A 276-nucleotide genomic window follows, 5' to 3' on the forward strand; every position below is an offset into this window, starting at 1 on the left:
TATCTCAGTGTGGTTTTGATCTGCATTTCTCTGATAATTAGTGAGGCTAAGCATTTTTTCATGTATCTGTTGGTTGTTTGTGTGTCTTTTGAGAAGTGTCTGCTCATATCCTCTGTCCATTTTTTATTTTTATTTTTTGAGTTGGAGTCTCACTCTGTCACCCAGACTGGAGTGCAGTGGCCGCTCTCAGTCACCTACCACAACCTTGACCTGCTGGGCTCTGGCGATCCTTCTACCTCAGCCTTCCAAGTAGCTGGAACTACAGGTGCACGCTAC

This window comes from Carlito syrichta, unplaced genomic scaffold (assembly GCF_000164805.1).
Source record: "Carlito syrichta isolate Samal-C Ts95f unplaced genomic scaffold, Tarsius_syrichta-2.0.1 Scaffold287107, whole genome shotgun sequence".
NCBI lineage: Eukaryota > Metazoa > Chordata > Mammalia > Primates > Tarsiidae > Carlito > Carlito syrichta.